We start from the raw sequence: 22,734 nt of genomic DNA, 5'->3' as shown, positions 1-22,734 counted from the left end.
TTACCAAACCTGAATTTTACAAACATAATTATAAAGATATGGTTTTATAAAGCTAAAGACACTGTAAGATTATTCTGATTATTGCATATTTTTTTCGCCCATATCTTTATGATCTGTTTTGGTGTATTGAACTTGCAATTTTTGGTCATTTCTAGGTCATAAGGACCATGCAAATCTTGTTGACAAAAGAAAGTGTTTCTCTCAAATGTTAAAGATGTCAATCCACTAAATTGTGTTGTGACTAAAGTAAACATTGCTCAGGTTGCCCTAAATGTAAGAGGATTGAATTGTGTCCTTTAATTATTCTTTCCATATTCTAGTTCAGTTGGTGCATTCATATCAACATAAAGGATCATAACTTGTTCAATTGACAATGTAGATGAACTTAAAGGCAAAGGCGTGAAATACTTCTCCTTGTGACTTGTATTATGATATGAAATACACATTGTCATACCTGACTTTTACAAACATAATCATAAAGGTATGGTTTTATAGAGCCGATGACACGGTAAGATTATTATGATTATTCCATATTTTTTCACCCATATCTTTATGATATGTTCTCGTGTATTGAACTTTCAATTTTTTATGATTTCTTAGTCATCAAGGACCATGCAAATCTTGTTGACAAAAGAAGAGTGTTTCTTTGAGATGTTTAAAATGACAGTCCACTAAATTTTATTGTGTCTAAAGTAATCATTGCTTAGGTTACCTTAAAGGTAAGAGGATTGCATTGTTCTTCCTTTAATTATTCTCTCTATTTTCTGGTTTCTGATTTTGGCTGTCGGATTCAGTCGGAATTTGACTTAGAAAGACAAGAGGCGACTAGCAAAAAAAAAGATTGGTGACGGCGAAAATGGTGGAATCTAGGCTAATTTGTGGTGGGCAAGGGTTGGATTTGCAAAAAGGAGGTGATTTTGGCTGGTCTCGGTGAGAAAACCAATCGGAATCGACTTGAACCAGCAGGCAGCAACTCCGGCACTTCCAGCCAAAAAGGGGCAATTAGGCCAGGAAAGGGTATTTTGACGCTTTTACCCTTTAACGGTTAAAATAAAGAAAACGGTGTAAGTTTAAGGGTAGAAATATGGAATAAATACAACTAAGGGTATCAACTTAGGATTTCACTAAACCTCAGGTGGGAACATGTTGTTTGCTCTTTTGAAAATAACATGAGGACACTTTAACTTTAAAAAAGCTTCCAAAAAACAGAGAAAAACAAACCCTTATTGGAAAAGCCCAGATTTTGAGCTTCTTTCAGTAGATATAAACCAACTATTTAATCATTTGTGTGCCCTCCTTGAATCGCAACCATGAAGATGACTCAAAATAGCATTTGACATTAAAAAAATTGTTTTAACTATTAGATAAGCCAAACAAAAGGGGCTTAGAATATGACAAGCTTTTGGCTACTTCATATCTAAAGCAAACACTATTAAAAACACACTTTTACACCCATTGCACTAGCAATTACAGTATCTAAAATTCATGTTCCAATCCTGTTATTTAGTTTTAGTTTCTTTTTCCATCTATCTAGTGCAACAATTTGGAACTTAAATTCTGTCAATACACTATATTATCTTCATACAGCACTCCTCATAAGAGTTTGTATCATGATGACAAAAATACATCATATCTGTTACATTATATTCATCAATAACCTCTCACATTTGTCATGCTTTACCATAATAAGCTTCTTGTTCGGGTTGAGCAAGGAATAACTTATTTGCAGCATTTCAGCTCAGTTTCAATAAGAACAAGTGGATATTGAAATTAAAAACCTATTATATAAGGCACAATCTACACATCAGAAAGGTACTTCAAATTAAATTTCATTAGTTTTAAAAACCTAAAACCAAGTGCATTGAATACCTAGGGAATGGAATTTGTCTCCATCACATCTTTGGAAAGAGGTGGTGGTGGCAATCCAGGCCCAGCATCAGGAAAGGAATTCTACAGGTTTCTGTTGTAATAGTATCATGTTCACTCCCACCATCTGTTATTTGAGAAGCATTCTGGTCATCACCAGTTTCTTTCTTCACAGTGACTGTATTACCGGGAATCTCCTTGACAACCTCCAATTTTCCCTATCAAGAATTATACTAATATAAGCAAAACTTATGTAAATGATGGAAACAAGCAAAATTCTTACAAACAATGAACATCAGGTTGCTAGAAAGAAAACCTGAAAGCAGTTGTAGAAGATGCTAGTATTTTTCTTTGTTGTTCTAAGATCCACATGCAGTGTGTGCGATGACATGAATTCAACAGGATTGGACTGTGCACCTATTCGAAAACGTTTTTTACTAGCTTTCATAACTGCTTGCAGAAACTCAAGTGGGCTCACCTGTAGATGCAAGAAATTCAGGAGACATGAATTGAACTTTAAAGATTGATACTTTCAAGAACCATAACTTCATCACAATAAACATAAAGGACGATACCTGACCCTTAAAGTTTCGAGCATGCCAAATCTTCCTTGTGAGTTCTCCAAATCGATGAACAAGAGGAGATTTGCAGTGTTGATAGTTTTCAGGGATACGAAAGAAATTTCTTAATGGAGTAACTCTCATTAGGGATTGAATTGTGACATTCACAAATTCAGTCTCCTTAATGTTATTCAAACCCACCTAAAGATTTGATAAAATACAAAAACAAGAGCAGCATCAGACACAGATCCAAATCTGATATATCATTTCATATTTAAGTGATATTTATAAAATGGTCTAGAGATATTAACAAAAAATGAAGAAATCCGTCCATGAGAACAAAGATAAGTACCATTCCTGGCAGCTCGTCTGAACCATCCAAAGCCCTAGACCACAGCTTATTTTTGTCAAGTTGTGCTACTTGTTCTTTGGTAAACCTTCATAAACATCATAACAAAATTAAAATTGCCAGTACTTTTATGTATCAAATTATAATGAGAATGAATAGTATAGCAACAATGAATAGTATTGCATAACAAAAAACTATGCCAACCAATTAAGAAGAAGCTCTGGCAAAATAGATTGATTTGGAGGCAGTGGCTCAATTTCACATTAGCACATGCACAAGTATAAAAATGTACAGAATGCTCCTAAGCAAATAGGCATGAAGATATATAGTTGGGCAAATATATGGTGAATATGATGAGAAAGAGGAGGTCCACAGGGGCTCATAGAGATAATACCTTGGTTTAGCACAGGCCAAATATCGTCCAATGATGGTCATTAATTTCATAGCCATCTCGAAGGCAATAAATTTCTTTCAATATTGTATGGACATGGTTTTCTGCTTCCATGAGTATATGCATGGGAGTTTTGTCCTCTTCCTTGGTAATACTGCCCACAAACCAAGCATCATACACATTCAAGTTCAACAAAAAAACAGAGCAAAACTTCTCAAAATCAAATCCAACAATGTCAAACATAAACAAAATATTCTTTTTTTCTTTCAAACCAAAAACTGATGAAACCACCGATATGTGGTTATATAGTGAAAACTAAGGGAGGCAAGCAGGGGATTTTGTGTGTCGTACAGAAGATTCCGATGGGTGAGGTGTAGAGTGAGGTGCTAGATTGAGCTGTTAAGAATTGGTTATTGAGCAGATGGCAGTAAGGATGAGATAAGGAATAATTCTGTTAGGAGGAAAAGTGAATAAAAAGGGAGGCAATTGAGAGGATTATCATCAGAAATTTATGGGAAATCGGGGAGGGGCTGACGCTTGAAGTTCAACTGGATGGGGTAGTTTTCTGTTAATTTGTATTTTTTCTTTTATGTGAGGTTGACTTATTACAATTATTGGTTTAGTTTCATCCATTTTATGCTTTGCTTGGTTAATATAAATATTCAGTTTGCTTTTCCTTTTTAATATCGCCATTTCCTGTTTCATTTGAGTTACCGTTTCTTTAACTTTGAGTTGTTGAATATGCGGGGATCCAACAAAGTGGTATCAGAGCAGTTCACTGCGTAATGTTGCAAGTTCACCTGCGTAATGGTTGCAACGAGAATGGAGACAAGAGTAGAAGATGGGGAAGGGAGATAGCCAAAATCGGGTGGACATGTTACAATTAGAGTGTTTAACATAGCTACACAGGTTGGTGAGAGGAAGAGGAAGAAGAAGTCGGAGAGAGAAAGGGGCAAATCGGCTGAGGTGCCATTGGGCAACAACATAATAGACGTGGTTTGAACGAAGGGGAAAACCGGGATGGTCAACCAGGAACTGGAAGTCGGAACCAACATCACGATGAGTCAAGTAGCACAAACCCACTATCCGGGAGACTTTGGTAGCCACAAGCTTGTAAACTCTTCTAGCTAGTAGACTTTGGAAAATATAATATGAAGGCACTAATATATCATAGAAATTATATAGCATTAAGTACAAAATAGTAGGCCCAAAATTTCTTACATTAATAAGTACATACTCTCAAAAACAGTGGATGTAGTGCCATTCTCCTCCACTCTCGACGTTCTAATCCAACCATTCTCACCATTTCCTGCAAAAACAGAGAAATCAACGGAGTGAGCACTAATTGCTCAGTAAGTAAATCTCTATGATACCCTTCTATCTCTTTGCTCATATTATGATTTTCTTTCCTACATCACACTTTTCTATTCTTCCGGCTCCTTTTTGTTCATTCTCTATTGTAATTCTCTCATTATTTCTCTATTTCTAATTTCTCACTACTCATGATAGTAAGCATGGTATCATGCAAATGCACAAATGCATAGGATGTGCATTTTTCTTTCTTTTATGTGTTTCTTCTTTCTTTGTTTTTCTTCTTTCTTTCATTATATTCTTTCTTTTCTTCTATTCTTCTTTTCTTTCTTATTCTCTTCTTTTCTTTCTTCTATTCTTTGCCGATCAACTCGTTGAGGCATGGATTCGAAATCCTGGCCGGGTGAGTGAGTACAGTCCTCATCTACATGCACTTCTATACGGACTGTACAAATTCTTCTTCTTTTTAGGCCGCTCACTAAAGCGACATGCAGGTAGGTATATTCTTTTGGGTACAGTCCTTATCCATATGCACTCTTACGCACCTGTACAAATTCTTCTTCTTATTCTTAGGCCGCTCACTGAAGGCGTGCATGTAGGAATATCTTTCTCTTGTCACTCACGGGCTCTCCATCGCAACAACCTTCTTTTCTCTATCTTTCTTTAGAAAGTAGTGTTCATTTCTTTTCTTTTCTTTAGTAATTTTCTTTCTTTCTTTTGTTCTTTAATATTCTTATATGCATGTATGCATGTAGAGGGACTTTCTTATTGTTCTTTCTCAATTCAAATGTTAAATGCAAGAATGCAGTATGGCATGTAAACATGTCATTCTCTACTTTCTCTACCATTACAAGTGATATCAAAATATAAATCAGCAAACTCATACATGCACTTCTCTATGAAATTTCATCAAACACTTTGTATACACAAATAAAGCATAGGTGATTGTACTTCCATAACAATCTCTAACCACCAAAATTTTGGAGCAACTCCCTAAAAACAACTTCAAACCTGGCCAAGAAATACACTCCATAACTCCTCAAATTCTTTCTTAACTCTCCAAACTTCCATCAATTTCTATGCACACAATCACACAACTCATGTGAATTCTAACCATGAATCGTCATCAATTCCACACAAATCTCAACACTCAAGCAAAATACATATAAAACTTTCTCTACAAACCTTATTGCAAATCAAGCACTAGGGTTGGATTTACTTACCTTGAACTTGGGTAGTTCCACTTAGAATCCCTCCTCTTTGGTAGACTTCCTCTTCTTCCTTAACCCTAAGCATATAACCTATAAGAATTCAACACTTTAAAATTAATCTCACATCTTATTGCAAGAATTCTTACCTTTGGATGCTTAGGATTGAATATCTACCAAAATCTAACCAAAAATCCTCTAAATTGCCTTGGAAATTTAATGAAGAAATTGAGAAAATTTGGGGATGAAGGTGGCGTGTGAGGGGTAGAGAATGGTAGGGTTTTCATTTTTAAACCCTTAATATCTCATTTATTACTTATTCTTTCCCATTTTGCCCTTGTACTTCATATGAAATTCCATCTTTGCCCTTTGGTCAATTACAACAATACCCTCATTTCCATTGCATTCTCCATGAAATTCCACTACTTTTTACTCACCACATTTTGAACTAATTATGGGTGGAATAACCATTTTGCCGTTAAGGAAGTTTTTCTAGAATGCCAACAAGTTCTTTGCCCCATCGAAGCTTTTTCTTCGCCTCCGCGAGACATTCCAGAGCATACATTGCCGTGGCGAACTTCTTTCCTTGCCGTGGTAAAGACTGCATACTTCGCTGCAGCAAAACTCCTTTACTGCGGCGAAGTCTGCAAATTCTAATTTCTCAATCTTTCACTTTGAAACTAAGGGCATTAAAGCATACATAAGTTACGTATCTTAATATGGGCGTTACAAAGCTGGAGTTACTAGTCTTCTCTGACGAGGATCCACATAGGTGGTTGTTTAGGATTGAGCGATACTTTAAGGTCAACTAAATATGAGAAATGGAGAAGCTAACTGCTGTGGTGGTATGCATGGAGGGAGATGCCATAAATTGGTACTAGTGGATGGCAGTGAAGGCTCTAGTGGCAACATGGCAGGCCTTTAAACTAGCCCTTCTTCATTGTTTTAGTGGGTCCCAAGAAGGGAGCCCATATGAGACGCTCATGGGCATCCAGCAAGTAGGAACCATGGAGGACTATAGGCGACGCTTTGAAGCTATCACGACACTTTAATCCAGCGTTCTTGAATGGACTGAAATATGAAATTAGGGCCGAAATTAAGTTGAACCAGCCCCACACTTTAATCCAGCTCTTGGATTTGGCCCAAAGAATGGAAGAAAAGAACTGGGCCTTGGAAGAATTAAAGGTTGGGCCTGTCAAATTTAGGAAGAATATTGGGCCTACTGGGCGTGTTCGTATAGAGAGTGGATTCGGCCGTGGGTTAAATGTTACTGGGTTTGGAGCTGCTTGATATTACAGGTCATCAGAAGTTGGGTCTAAAACCCAATCTCCCTTCAACCTGAATTCTAGCTCCACCAAATCTCTTCCCGTCACCGAGCAGCCACAACAGCCATGGTTTGCCAGTCAGTCTTCGGGGAATCACCGAACCTAGCGAAATCGTCAACCCAATAGCATATCAGTAGCTAGTTACTAGAGTAACAACATCCCATGACCAAGACCTACTGATTCCAACTCATTTTTCTGGCGAAGCTTTCTTCAAACTCATGACAGAGGCCAAAATCCAGTGGAAGAGGTAGCAATGAATTTGTTTCAGGTGTAATGGCAAATTCGTACTAGGGCACAAGTGTGGGGAATGCCGGTTTCAAGTGATATTAGTAGATGAAGAAGTTGGGGAGGAAATGGGAGAACAAAGGGAAATTGAAGAAGAGGTTCAAACACCCCAACAAAATTTTGTTGAACTCTCCCGAAGTTCAGTAGTAGGTATCAATGGACTAAAAACATCATTAATAAGTTATCTCTCCCAGTGACACGGACGAAATCGTTTGGAGTTCGAGTGGGCGACAAGTATAAAGTTAGAAGTGAAGGCAAGTGTCAATGGGTTTGTTTAGAGATTCAAGAAGTTACGATTGTTCAGAAAATTTTCCCTTTTGACATGGGAAGTGCTTATGTGATTTTGGGAATTGCCTAGCTTGAAACATTAGGCAAGACAACGACATATTGGAAGAAACATGTCATGAAATTCAAATTGGGGATAGAAAAGGTGAAACTAGTGGGTGATCCATCCTTATACAAGACTCTAGTTTCTTTGTAGGCGATTATCAAGACCCTCTAAACTGAAAGACATGGGTGCTTAGTCGAATTTGGACAAATTCAGATGCAACATGAATAAATAGTTAGCATGGATTCCCAAGTACCTTACGAGAATTTGATACTATTTTTACTCCATTTAATGAATTACCACTTGTGAGATCCCAAGACCATGTCATCTGTTTGAAACTCGGCACCCTACCCCCAAATATACGCCTTACCATTACCTATACTACCAAAAAAATGAGATTGAAAATTTAGTGAAGGAAATGCTCCAAATTGAGATCATCTGACCAAGTGTTAGCCTATTCTCTAGTCCTATTTTGTTAGTTAGAAAAAAAAAGATGGGTTGCCAATTTTGTGTAGATTATCGAGCTCTTAACCAGAGTACCATTCCAAATAAGTTTCCAATACCAGCCATAGAAGAATTACTTGATGAATTAGGGCGTGCAACAGTGTTCTCCAAAATCGATCTTAAGTCGGGTTACCATAAAATCCAAATGAGGGAAGAAGATATTTACAAGATTGCCTTCCAAACTCATGAAGGGCATTATGAGTTTTTGATCATGCCTTTTGGATTGACAAATGCCCCCTCAACATTTCAAGCTCTCATGAACGATATTTTTTGACCATGTTTGAGGAAATTTATTCTGGTATTCTTTGACGATATACTTGTATATAGCCCAAATCTTGAAGCACACCTGAGGCATTTACAGATTACTCTTCAAACATTATAGCAGCACAAACTCGTCGCTAACAAGAAAAAAATTGTATTCGGTAGAGAGAAGATAGAGTACTTGGGGCATATCATTTCCTCAAATGGGGTTGCAGCTGACCCCTCAAAAATAGAAAGTATGGTAAACTGGCCGACACCAAAAGATAACAAGGCTCTTCGAGGATTTCTGGAACTCACTAGGTATTATCGATGGTTTGTTCAGGGTTATGGGAAGATTTCCCGTCCACTAACATCCCTTTTGAAGAAAGACTATTTTTCTTGGAATTTAGAGGCCCAAAGAGCATTTGAGGAGTTGAAACAAGCAATGACCTTGGTCCCAGTACTTGCTATGCTAGATTTCTATAAGATTTTTGTGGTCGAAACTGATGCTTGAGGGAGTGGGATTGGAGCTATATTAATGCAAGATTAATGATGACCTTTAGCTTTCTTCAGTCAAGGATTATCTCATTGATCACAACTTAAATCAGTCTACGAACGNAATGTCAATGGCTGTTGAGGGACTAACTCCACCATTTTCCTTCAGCTACTTATGGAGATCACCCTGTGACAGCCATAATCTGAATGGTTTATGATAATATATTAACAAAAGTTCATGAAATCTGTATCAAAGCTTAATAGTTAACTCAATATCATAGCACAAGGAAATCAACCAAAAATATAAAGGAAATATCCAATTTGTTTTTCCTGGGGTAGTGCTGATGGCCGAAATCAAAGGTCCATGTGAACCTTGGCTAAGAACACAGCAAGTCCCTTTCCTAGACCAAAAGAAGTGGATTTCCAAGTAGTTTTCCGATACCCGAGCCTTATATTCTCTCTGAACCACTATCCCACTCGCTAAGCTCTTTATGTTAAAGTCCTTTTCAACACGATATCCCTGGAAAAAAAAACAGATTCAAGAATTCATACAAGAATCACTAACAGTTATAAAGAGAAACATACTGGAAAACAGAATACATTTAAGTACAGTCATCCTTAAACAATCTGAAAATGTAAAGCATACCTGATACCTGAATAATAGTGGTTTTATTGCCAGTCAATCTCAATCCATTCTTCTTCAAATAAATCTAAGGCTGCTCACTTTCAGTTTCTCTAGCGCCTAGCTGCACCCACAATGTCACACACCAACAAAACTCACATTTCAAGCACCAACAATATACACCTGCAACTTCTATAACTTCTTTTAACTTGTGTCCGTATATATTGGTGCATGTTGGTTTTGCTGGAGAGTGCTAAGGAGAATGATATTAAGTAAAAGAGAGAGAGACGGCTGCATGAATAAGTGCTCTATATTTCATTCAGGAAACAGGGGTAATTTATACACTGAATCAGTCCACTGTTTCACCTAATGCAGTGGATATTTGCAATTTTGAATTTAAACTAAGTATTCACAACTAATACAAGTACATTATTATCAAATACAACACTTAATCACAACTGAACTCAACTAAACATATCACAAATTACATCACAAAGATGCATCAGGACAGCAGCTCCACCTACTACAACCAGAACAACAACTTGAACTCTTGGCGCCAGAAAAGTTTTCAAAAATGTTGACTGAATTTTCTGCATTTCCAGCAAAATATCACCAGCTTCAACACTCCTCCTTGATATTTTTGCTGGAAACACCAAGTTTGAGCCTTAATTCTTCTGATAAAACCACCCGACATGTGGTATTCAATAAGAAAACTAAGGAAGGCAAGCAGGGGATTTTGGGCTGTAACAAGAAGATTCCGGTGGGTGAGGTGTTAAAAGTTGAGTGAGGTGTTAGAGTGAGCTGTTAAGAATTGGTTATTGGGTGAACAGATGACAGTAAAGGATGAGATAAGGGACTAATTCTGTTAAGAGGAAAAGTGAATAAAAAGGGAGGCAATTGAGAGGATTATCATCAAAAAATTATATGGGGAATCGGGGGGAGGCTGACCCTCGAAGTTCAGCTGGGATGGGAGTAGTTTTCTGTTAATTTTGTAGTTTTCTTTTATGTGAGGCTGACTGATTCCAATTATTGGTTCAGTTTCATCCGTTTTATGCTTTGCTTGGTTAATATAAAATATTCAGTTTGCATTTCCATTTTTAATATCGCCATTTCCTGTTTCATTTGAGTTACTGTTTCTTTAATTTTGAGTTGTTGAATGCGCGGGGATCCAACATCTTCAAACTTGGCTTTGGACAAAGCTTTGGTCAGGATGTCTGCTACTTGGTCTTCACCCCTGCAGTGGACTAGCTCAACTTCTCCATTACATTCAACCTCCCTTATAGCATGAAATTTGATCTTGATATGCTTAGTTCAACCATGTAAGACATGATTTTTAGCCATTGCAATTGTAGACTGATTATCACATAGAATCACAGTAGGATTCCTCTGTTTTTGCTTCAAATCTTCTAAAATTTTTCTTAGCCAAATGACCTAGTTCATGGCAGCAGCAGCAGAGATGCATTCTGCTTTTGCTATGGACTGATCTACTGTATCTTTTTTTTGGGATAGCCAACAAACAGCTCCAGAATCTAAGAAGAACATATAGCCGAATGTGCTTCTCATATCATCAATTGATCCAGTCCAATCACTGTCAGAGTATCTAACAAGCCGAAAATCTTCAAACCTTTTGAACCACACACCAAATTCAGGGATGCCTTTAATATATCTCGCCACTCTTTTGGCTGCCCTGAGGTGAATTTCACTCGGGTTGCTCATAAACCTGGAGAGAAGACTGGTTGCATACATTAAATCAGGCTTGGTTGCTGTTAAGTATAGCAAACAAGCAATCAAGCTTCGGTACAATCCTTCATCTATCCTCACAACCCCATCTTCTTTACTCAGCTTTTGATTTGCAACCAATGAAGGATCCACTAGTTTACACTTGTCCATGCCAAACTTTTTCAAAACTTCATTAGCATATTTCCTTTGATTTACAAATATCCCACATGAAGCTTGATTGATTTCCATACCAAGAAAGTAGAGCATTTGCCCCAAGTCACTCATTTTGAATTCACTATGCATGACCTTTTTAAACTCATCCAATTGACTTGAGATGCTTCCAGTGATGAGTAGGTCATCTACATACAATGAGACAATGACCAATTCCCCTTCCAACTCTCTTACATACAAGGTGTTCTCATTGGGACTCCTCGTATATCCCAAACTAATCAAATAGTCATTGATTCTGTTATACTAAGCTCTAGGAGCCTATTTTAGGTTGTATAATGCCTTCCTTATGAGATAAACTTTGTTCTTTTGGCCCTCAAGTTGATACCCTTCCGGTTGCTCAACATAAATCTTTTCATTGAGCCAACCATTCAAGAATGCATACTTGACATCCAACTAAAAAATTTTCTAACCAAATTGAGCTGCCAAAGCAAGTAGCAATCTAGTTTTATGCTTGTGAACTGAACCATCCGAATTAAGCTTCTTCTTGAAAATCCACTTGACTTGGATTACTTTTTTGTTCTTTGGTCTGCAAATTATTGGATTGACGAAGATTGATGATGGGTGGAAACTTGTTTTTCAAAATTTATGGGTGGGAAAAATTGGATGTGGAAAGTACTTTTGAGTTTTGACAGTATTATCAAGCCAATAACACAATATTTTCATTAATAAAGAGAAATTGCTAAACAAAAATTTAAATTTTATTTCATATATTATACCATAAAATGCTATCTAGTAGCAATAATTTTCTTTTTGTATGGGTGGGCTAATCTGTAACCTACCAAAATATGTTTCCTTATTGCTAACATGCAAATAAACCCAGCCGGCCTTATGGTAAAAGAATTTGTAAATAAGGAAACATATATTTTCCTTTATTTATCATATAATCTTATTGATTTTCTTTCTGTATGGGTGGTATTTTTACAACCTATAATCATATATTTTCCCTTATTTATCATACAATCTATAAAATTGGCTTGATAATACTGTCAAAGGTACTTTCCACATCCACTTCTTCTTGATGCCCCTTGTAAGTAGGAAGAACAATGGGGCCACATTGGGCGAGACTGAGACTGCCTTGCAGTTGCGAAGCTTCATCATTTTCTTCTTCTTGTTCTTGGTCTTCCTATGCTTTTGTTGTTCGCGATTCGGCCAAGTGTGATTCGAAACAATTTTAGTATGTAAATTAACATCATTTTATTGATAAATATTAAGATTTTTGAAATTGTTTTCGTTTTCTTTAACTGATTTTGTTAGGGTATTCAAAAGGTTATTACAGCTGTTTTGTCCACCCAAATTCAAAATATCATATTATCATACTAAATATTGTTTTTGTTTAATTGTTGCCTATAAATATTATATGTTTTTATTACTTTGGGAGCGTTTGGTTGGGGGTTAAGTAGGATTACTGGGGTTATGTCATCTTATATTACTTGATTACCATGTTTGGTTGTCAAGTAATATAAGATACCAGTAATCTTTAAATACCAATAGTGGTTACTATTAGTAATATAAGAGGTAATCTGATTATCTCCATTTTCTTAGGTATTCTGAGATTATCAGGGTTATCTTTTTTTGTTACAATTTTATCCCTTATTAATAAAAATTTTGGACAATATACCCCTACTTTAAAACAAATTTACATAAATATTCTATTTCAATTTTACCCTTGTTAATTAAAATTTTGGACAATAATACCCTTATATTTAAAATAATTTACAAACCACCACTCACCCAGCCACCACCACCGGCAGCGGCCAACCACCACGGACCACAGCCGGAAAATCATCAGAGTCCTTGAAAAGGAACGAAATTTCGTGGGAGGCTCCAGAGGTTTCGATATGGCCGTTTTCAGCCATTAAAACGGACATATCAGGCCAGATCTGGCCGGAAATGGCCAGATCTATTCTGGCTATTTCCGGCCAGATCGATGGAACTGGCTGTTAACGGCCAGATCCCTGGCCATTAACGGCCAGGTCTGGGCTAGATCTCCGGCCGGAATAGATCTGGCCGTTAACGGCCATGTCCGTGGCCGTTAACGGCCAGATCTAGCCCAGACCTGGCCGTTAATGGCCAGGGATCTGGCCGTTAACGGCCAGATCTTGCCTGATATGGCAGTTTTCGGCCATCGAAATGGCCGAAAACGGCCATATCAAAGCGTCTTTGTCACGATGAGGTGCTCACGGGTGCTTTCGGAGATTTCCGGCGGTGGTTTGCGGTGGTGGCAGGCGGCGGCAGGAGGTGGGGGTGATTTCATCATAAATTAAAGTTTTATATAAACAGGGGTGTTTTAGCTAAATCTGAAATATTGGGGGTTAAAAGAAATTATTCAAAAATTAATAATAAAAATAATCTTATATTAATATTTAAAAGGGGGACAATTTAGTAATTTAAATAATATACCTACCAATTTATTCCCCATAACCAAACATATTCATATAACATACCCACCAACTAACCAAACATATTTTTTTAAAGATTCCCAGTAATCTTCTAAGGTAATCTATCTTCCCAGTAATCTAACATTCCTAGTAATCTAACATTCTTGAACCAAACGCCCCCTTTATTTAAATTTCTTGGGCCTTGTTGAGGTTATGTTGTTACTTGGGTTGTGAGAAGAAGAATGTAGCCCATTTTTATATTAGGGTGTTGGGTTTTATTGTTGAGGTGGGTTGATTGTTATTATCGAGGCCCAGTTGGTTGGGTTTCAATTGGTTGGGTTTTATGGTCAGTTTAATTATGTTGATAGACTAATTGAATCGGCGGGCTTAATTCTTTAAGTGGGTCGGCCTATAAATAATGAGGTCTAATTACTTAGTTTGAATAAGTAGATTTATTAAAGAATTGGTGGGCTAGTTTATCAAGGAGTTTGAGTATTTTACTTTGGGCCTATTGGGATTGGGCTATAGATATGACTCATTCATGTGTTAAGAGGTATTAAGTTATATAATTAAATTGATGAGTTTGATTTGCTTTGGTGATCTTAAGGCCTAGATTTCTTTGTTTTGGGTTAGTAATTGATTGTAATTGGTAAAAGGATTTTCAGGGGCCAGATTGTCATTTCTGCAAGTATTGAAGCAACAGATGTTGATCCGTTTACAAGTTCTAAAACATTTTTGAACTTGAGTGGAAATGGAATTGCAAGTCATAACACACTTGCAAATTTGGTTGAATAAAAAATAGTCAATCCAAGTCCTAAAACACTTGGTACATGACATGTAGATCACAAGAATTGTAATTCAGTCCAAGCCTAAGGAAGGAAGCTAGCCCAAGTTGTCCAAGAAGGCAAGTCAGATTTGGCCCAAGCTCAAGAAGAGGAATTAGCCCAAACTATGCAAGGAAACAACTCAACTCATGTGCATAAAGAAGACATTTCAGCCCAAGCCCATTCAAGCACAAATTCTTCAAGTGAAGTACAAATCCAACAAAAAAAAAGGTCCAAGCATTCAAGAGGTCAAAAACAGCCCATTATCCAAGCCCAAAGAGCATTCCCATGCTATTTCTTTTTGGGGCCTCTTCAATGAATTCTAAGGCTAAAACTTATGCACACTTATTAGTAGAATTTAATTAAGTATTGTCATGTTTAGTTAATTGTCCTAGGTGGCACATTTATTTTACTTAAGTAGTTAATTACCCTTGTAATGTTACTATAAAAGCAAACCCTCTCTCATTTTGTAAGGTTGAACAATGAAATAGTCTTGACAAGGGATTTGGTGGTAGTTCAACTTCAATTTGGTAAAGAGATCTTTTATGCTTGAAGATTCTTTTTGTCTCTATCCCTTTTTTTATTCAAGTAAGTGCCTTTGTATCTCATCTTACCTTGGCCGAATTTCTAGTGGTAGTTAGTGTTGTTCAAATCTGGTTGTATGTGTTTTGTGTTGTGTTGTGTTTGCATGATTTTGGAGTTGAAATACCGTAGATAGTTGAAACGTGAATGAAGGTTGTGAAAAGTCTTGCTTTGGCCGATTCATGTATGTGATATTGTGATGTTTTGTTGAGTTGTCATGGTGGTTTTGGATCAGGCGCTAGATAGGGGGCTAATCGTAAGGGTTTGGAAATACATGGGACTAACATAAGGATTTAAAAAGACATGAAGTTGATTGCAAAGATTTAAAAGTATAGAGGTTTCACTGCAAGAATTCAAAGGTTTAGGGGGTTGACTACAAGGATCTAAAACGTTTGGGACTAAACAAATGAGTGAAAATTTTAGGGGATAAAGATATATTACATGTTCGTACTTTGGAATGATACACTCGTTTTTACACGCTGGCTTTAGTAAGAACTATATAGCACTCATATTCGATCATTGCATGAAAGCATGTAATATCAGTGAAGGTTAGGTTGGGAAATTCGGAGGTATGGTTGCTTGCATTGAGATGGTTATCCTACCGAACGATTACAATATCCTACCAAGACAGGACAAACTCCTGATAAGCTCTAGGTGGGATTACACCAGGTGGGTATTGGCCGGTGTGGGACTTCTGACGCCCCAAGGGTAGACTGTGGGCAGGATTCTATTTGATACCATATCATGACACCTCAAGGGTAGACTATGGGTCGAGTATGGACATCCAGTGATGAGTATACCATCCCGCGGGTAGACTATGGGTGGTGTGGCATACCATAGCCTCATGTATGCATCGAGATGGCCCGTACTACCAAACGATATTGCCACATACCATCCTATCGAGATAGGATGAGCACTTGACAAGCTCTAAGCGAGATCACACCTCGAGGGTAGATTGTGGGCACGATTCTATTATTCTGATACCATATCATGACGCCCCAAGGGTAGACCGTGGGTTGAGTATGGTCATCTTGTGATGCTTTAGCCATCCCAATGATAGACTGTGGATAGCTCCACCCCGAGGGTAGACTGTAGGTGGCCTAGTTGGCTGTTTATATTAGGGATCGTGGGTACTAGTGTGATGGTGGTGGGTGGTTGTTGTATTAATCGAATGGATGGAAATTGTGGACGTCCAGCGCATATAAGCTGGGATGGAAAGCGTGGACATCTAGCGGGTATAGGCTATGATGGAAATTGTGGACATCCAATAGGTATAGGCTAGGATAGAAATTGTGGATATCCAAAGGGTATAGGCTGGGATGGAAATTGTGGACATCCAGCGAGTATAGGCTAGGATGGAAATTGTGGATATCTAGCAGGTATAGGCTGGGATGGAAATTGTGGACATCCAATGGGTATAGGCTAAGGTTGAAAATTGTGGTCGCCCGACAAGATAAGGATACTTGGGAGGGGGCGTGACAGATTGGTATAAAACAAAACCTCTAAACCCTAGATCACATTCACAAGACAAACTACCAAGAAAGCTAATTTAGAAACCAACGTTAACATATTAAATATAAAATGTCAATAAAAAACTCCATGTACACCAATATTTAGAGCTACCAACATAAAATCCACGTTTGTCAAAAACATAAATGGATACATAGCTTAGATAAAGAAATAGGAGAACTATATTTTTTCATTAAGATGGCCTTAAATTTTGTCACATAAAATCAATAAGTTATTTTCCCATATATTGAAAGAAGAAATTTTTGTCATTATTTGCATCTAATATCTGCCTTTGCATTATAAGATGTTGAAATAATCATGAGATGAACAAATAAATTCTCGTTAACATTATCTTCCTACATTTAAAGTGTCTAGAAGCACATCTCATGATTTGATCAAATAACATTGCCACCATAATAGATGTTACATTTCCTCTTGCAAAAGATTAAGTTTGAAGGTTGGTACTCTCAATGACAATTGAAAGTATCAGCTGAGATCTTGAACTTTCTTCATTCATCTGAATTCCAAATGCATGTCGTTGGTTAGATCCTTTTTCGAAAAAATGCTTTTTAATTGCCACCATACCCTAAACAAAACAAAATAAGGAATGAACTCCAACTCATGACAAGATCAAATAAATAAAGGCATAAAATTAATTTCCTATGAATCTTTCTTAATATCCAATTTTAAACGTTTTTGCGTTCCTTGGTAGTAAAAGGTCTACAAGGGTACCTTGATACAACTCCACCATATTTGCCTATAGCATTTCTTATCCACATCAAGTACTCAATTAAAATCATTCACCTTTAAGGAAAATGAAAATTTATTACTATCTCTCTTTAAGATGCTAACAGGTTCCGTGATAATTCGTGGAGTAATTCTAGGATTGATCTCAGATCCGTATATTGTAAATGTCTTTCTAGATCTAGTTTGGCGATAGACAAATATATAAACATTGTAGCCATCAACAGCAGATTGAACCAAGTACTGCATTATAAACATGCTAAAATATGAGTTGATTAAAACGTTACCACATGTAGATGCCATATAATAAGATATAAATTATCAAAAGTAAATCAAACTTGCCCGTATATCCTCAAAGACATCATCTTGGGTGGCATAACCATCAAAGACTCGATCATACATATGCTGCTTTGCCTTATCATCTTTCCATGGATGTTCTATTGTGGACTCATCTAGACTTGAAGGAACATTTCTTTCCTTTTCAACAACTTCTTTCTCATTTAGAGGTCTTAAACAACAGAAAACCGTTATGTTGCCTTTCATATCTGAAATGTAATTAAGTGTTAATAATGAGATGGTATTCAGGAATGAAGAATATGAAGTCTTCAAACATTAGTCCTTTACTATTCAAATAATGTATTAAATATTTAAGGCTAGTTTGGTTACTTGTTGCAAAATTACTTTTTGAATAACTGTTGTAAAATCAAATCCAGAAATAGAGGTAAGTTTTTCAAAATCCAAAAAGGTGCTGCAGCTCTTTTTTAAAGAAAGATTTTTCATGAACAAGAACAGTGAAAATGCACCTCATACTAGCACATTATTTTGTTATCTCCCAATCATATCATATCATGTTTCATAAGTGTGTTTTAATTACTTTTGATTGTCAAAAGGGTACGTTATTTATATATGAGACTGTAACTTAAACTTGCAATTTCAATAGGTAAATATATATATGCACGATATTCGCACAGTGTACACTCAAAATATTAAAATTTAGGAAAATAAAAACAATTTATATAACTCTTCATTACCTTAAACCATTAATGGACTTACTTCTAAAGCTGAACCTAATTGAAATTCTTAAAATTCAACTCAAAAGAAAAAAAAAAATATTAACACACATTAACAAAATAAATAATAAAAAAATGCAACAACTGAACAAATTTACCTCTTCTACTTCAATTCACCATAAAGTTCATTATAAAAACCAAAGAACTAAAACGTAACGCTTTGCATTACTTAAATTCAACATAAATTGCAATTATTAAAAATTTTACCCATAATGACGAAACTGTTCCCTAATGGAGATCTGGATGGAGTCTCGCTCATAGATAGAGTTAGAGGAAGAGTACGCGCGCTAGCGCGCTACGGCTTTCGCAGTTGATCGGATCAGATAGCCCTTCGAGACGTGGAAGCTTTCAGCCCAGGTTAAACCCCTTAGTTCACAGTAAATGAAAGACGGAAATCCTTAGATTTTCTATGAATATTATCATTCAAGTGACTGAGGGCCAGCCAGTGAAGTCACAACTCATAAGACAAGATAAAAGATAACGGCAGTTTGGTAAGCCGAAGGTTGAGGAGAAGGGTACTACTAACAGAACAGATGAAGGACATGATATTATGTTATTTTGATGTATATATATATTTTCATTCTAATTAGAATCTAATTGCATCTAACTGCTGTTAATAGCCTTACTTAAAAATTTTAATCAGGTAAGACTGATTAATCTTATATTAATTTGAATAGTTGAAAATCAATCAGTAAAGCCATAAATTATACAAAAACAAATTAATTACTTAAATCGATATTTAAAATTGTTGTAAATTAAATTTACCAATTAATTATAAGAAGAAAGAGGAATTTTATGTGATATTCAAAGAATTCATACATTGTATTATAAAGATGTAGAGACACAATAAATTGTATCATATAACAAAACACAATCTACTAATTTACTAATGTAAAAGAAAAACACATTTGTCAAGGAATTACCACTTTAATAATTAATTGTTTCACATTATTAATTGATCAAATTCAAATGTGATTATAATATTATAATTGTGTGAACATTGAGTGAAACCATACAAATGTGTAATAAATAATAATAGAGAAATTGCCTATATTAAATATAATAAGCTAAACATGTATATATAAATTACTTGATATATATATGTAAATGTTAATATATATGTTATATTATTGATAGATTATAACATATTTTTTATTCAAATAACTTGTAAATGTTAATGAAATAAATACATAATATATATGTATTAAGTCATTTTATAATTTATTTATAATTTATCTTAAATTCTATTTAATAATTTGATAAGAGATTTACAAAAAATTATATCTTAAATAGATATAATTTATCATTTATCAAATAGACATAATGTATCATTTGATAAGAGATATATTTTTTATAATACATGATTAGAATTGAGTTATTTGATAATTTGATAAGAGACTTAAAAGAAAATTGGATATAATTATTTTTTAAGTCTCTTATCATATAAAATCTATTGGATAATATCATATAAAGTCTCTTAACATATGATAATGATATTATATAAAATTGTAAATTATATGATATTATCAAATAGACTTGATATGATGTAACCTATGTCTAATGATTATATAAATTATTATTGATAATTTCGAAAATCTCAAGTCTTTTTTAGGAAAATACTTGGTATTTTATTTTATTATTAGTCCAAGTTTCAACATATAGCAATTACTATTTACAAATGGGCATAGCATGGTTAGGTTGAGCTTAGTTGTTTTATTGAAAAAATGCAGATCTAAATGTCGTAAACTTTTCTATCTAGAATTTGAGAAAAAGGGTCCAACAGTTGACTAAGGCCCAGTTGAGAAACTGTCCGACCCTGTTTCGATAGAAGTGGGCTTTCTAATAGGCCCAAGATTCAAGCATATATGGGCTTACGATGATGAGTTAGGGCTGGGTGGATTGGGCCCGAAATTCCCCATATCCCCGTGGATCGGGTTTGGGATTCCCCTAAATCCCTGTTTCAGGGATGGGCCGGATTCGAGGAATCTCCTTGGGACTCGGGGCAAGGCTGAAGACAAGGGTCCCCAGCCCCGACCCAACCCGGCATGTGCCCATCCCTAGTGCTTGTTGGCTCCAAGAAGGAAAGTTTGGACATAAAGTGGCACTCATCCATCTTATTTAGCTATAATACAGTGTTACATCAATACAGTTTACAAGTTTTACATAGCTGTTTCGATGCAACGATGTATATAAAACTCATTGTTGACTTTGATAATAATTTGCAAAAGAAATCGTAGATGAAAACTTAAAGGTTCTCCATGTCATTCACGTTAGCAAGTTGGCCAAGTGAAACAGATTGATAGCAATACATTATGTAAATTCAAAGCCAGAATTTGACTAGTCCTTTTTAAAATAATATTTTATTATCACATACTAATCACATTGAAATTAGGCTAATATGATGCGACAGATTCGAGTCTGTCAAATCATTTTAGTGACAGATTCAGCTAAAGAATGGCCGCCCCACTTGGAATAGCGGTTGGTGCCAGGGTCCTCTTTGAGGAGCGTTTGGTTATATTTATTATCATTTCACTCTTGACTACTCTTTTGTTTATCGGTAAAAACTGCAAGTCTGGTAGTTCATAGCTAGCTGTTTGATTTGACCCATCGAAATCATAAAATGTTTTGGTTATAAAGTGAAGCGAAAAGGACTCTCAATCAAAAGTTATCAATCCCATTTGATGGTTTGTCTATTTTCTCTCTGCAAATTGTCATAATGCTACAATCGCACCTCCCTTTTCCTTCCTTTGCTTTTTACACAACAAGATATACAACTTCAAGTCGTAGGTAGTTATCAAGAAGCCAACCATATATACCTGCTGGATACAAAACCAGAATCTTCATATAAGATATTGTTCATATGCTATGTCTTTTCATCAGAATAGACTAGTTGCTTGCTTGCTAGCTAGCTAGTTGTATGTAATTCATATGCTATCTCCATTTCTCCTTTTGTTCTTCAAAGTTTTTGGAGATCCCACGTTGAGTCTTATCTGCCATACCTTCTAGACTGATATGAACTTTAAGCTTAAAGTAATGACTCTCAAATTGTTATATCAGAAGCAATTGAAGGTGGTGTAGGTGGAGTCCACAAATTAAGTTTGAGAAGGGTGAAAAAAATATCATAGAAGACGTGGACGAACAAGTTCCAATAACACAAATTTAGATGCATATCGAAGTTCAAAAGGGACTGCAAATGAATGCTGACCAAATACTTAAAAAATATAAATAATACTATAAAACTGTTTCCAGAAAACACTTCTAGCCGATACTTGTGTTGTGTCATGTGCATGTGTTGCCTTATTTCAAGCTTTGCCTTGTGCTCCTGCTATCAACTTTGTTTCATTCATTCGCATTTTTATAAAATTCTCAATGTCCACTCTTTTTTTATTCCTGAATTTTGGGATAAATCATTTGTAGTTATTGGTGCTAAAATTTTATTTCGGTTAGAAGATGAGGGCTTTGATCGTTTATATAGCATAAATATACTCTCATNCTTAAATAAAATTGTGAGATTACTAATCATGTTGATATCTAAATATTTATTTATTTTTCTAAAAATAAGAATTTTTCTAAGAAAGATCTAGTACCACGTAATGTTTAATAAATAATGTTGTATATATATATATATATATATTAATTTATTGATTTATTGATTGATTGATCCTGTATTATATAATTGAGAATTTGAGATATTGTCTCTCCTTTTGCCTCCATTTCCCTGCATGCATGCGTGCATGTATATGTCTCTTTTCTTTCTTCAAGTCGAACGTGTATACAGGAATAGTAACCCTAATATAGGTTAAATTATACATATATGCATATGATAATGTGTGAATTAATAATAGACAAGGTTTTAAAACCCGATCCAGGGGGTGGCCCATCGATGCCGAGAAATGGAAGAAAAATTGCTAGACGATGAAACATCGCTCTGCGGCAGGAGATGAAACGTCATAGCTCCAGAAAAAGTCAGAAGGTGGTTTTCGACAGCAAGGGAAGATGGAAGGTCGCCAGAAAATGGGAGGTCATCATCAATTTGCATTTGGCCGAGGGTGTGTTCGCTAGATTTGAAACCTTCAGGGACTGATGCATATTAATCAGGGTGTGTTTGCTAGATTTCAAACTTAAACAGTTGAAAGGGTAACCCAACCCGGAGAAGGCCCCGAGTCTCAGTCCAACGGGTTAAACCGGCCGGG

The 22,734-nt window shown here is 35.9% G+C and overlaps 1 pseudogene; it reads right to left on the bottom strand.

Moving 5' to 3' along the window:
* Window positions 1-1,631: 1,631 nt before the first annotated feature.
* Window positions 1,632-10,080, bottom strand: LOC116130944 (annotated as a pseudogene).
* Between the last annotated feature and the right edge of the window lie 12,654 nt (window positions 10,081-22,734).

The sequence above is a fragment of the Pistacia vera genome, unplaced genomic scaffold (genome assembly GCF_008641045.1).
Source record: "Pistacia vera cultivar Batoury unplaced genomic scaffold, PisVer_v2 Contig227, whole genome shotgun sequence".
NCBI classification, from domain to species: Eukaryota; Viridiplantae; Streptophyta; class Magnoliopsida; order Sapindales; family Anacardiaceae; genus Pistacia; species Pistacia vera.
Note: the sequence above shows the minus strand (reverse complement) of the source record. Positions and strands in the feature narration are given on the sequence as shown.